The following is a 249-nucleotide window of genomic DNA, read 5'->3' on the forward strand; positions in this document are numbered from 1 at the left end:
ACAGGAAAACACACCTGGTTAATACATGGCTCAGAGGCTGGTGCCATTGGTGGAATTTTGGGTTTTTTGATCATGGGGAGGTTTACACGGCACCGGGCTTGCTAGCAACAGATGGTATCCAGCTATCTCAAAGGGGTAAAAGAATCCTCGCTCATGAGATGACAAGGCTCATAGAGAGGGCTTTAAACTAGGTTTGAAGGGGGTAAGGGATAAAACTAGGTGCACCAGAGATGAGCCTGGGGGCAGCAT

The sequence above is a fragment of the Haliaeetus leucocephalus genome, unplaced genomic scaffold, assembly GCF_000737465.1.
Source record: "Haliaeetus leucocephalus isolate CR32 unplaced genomic scaffold, Haliaeetus_leucocephalus-4.0 Scaffold417, whole genome shotgun sequence".
NCBI lineage: Eukaryota > Metazoa > Chordata > Aves > Accipitriformes > Accipitridae > Haliaeetus > Haliaeetus leucocephalus.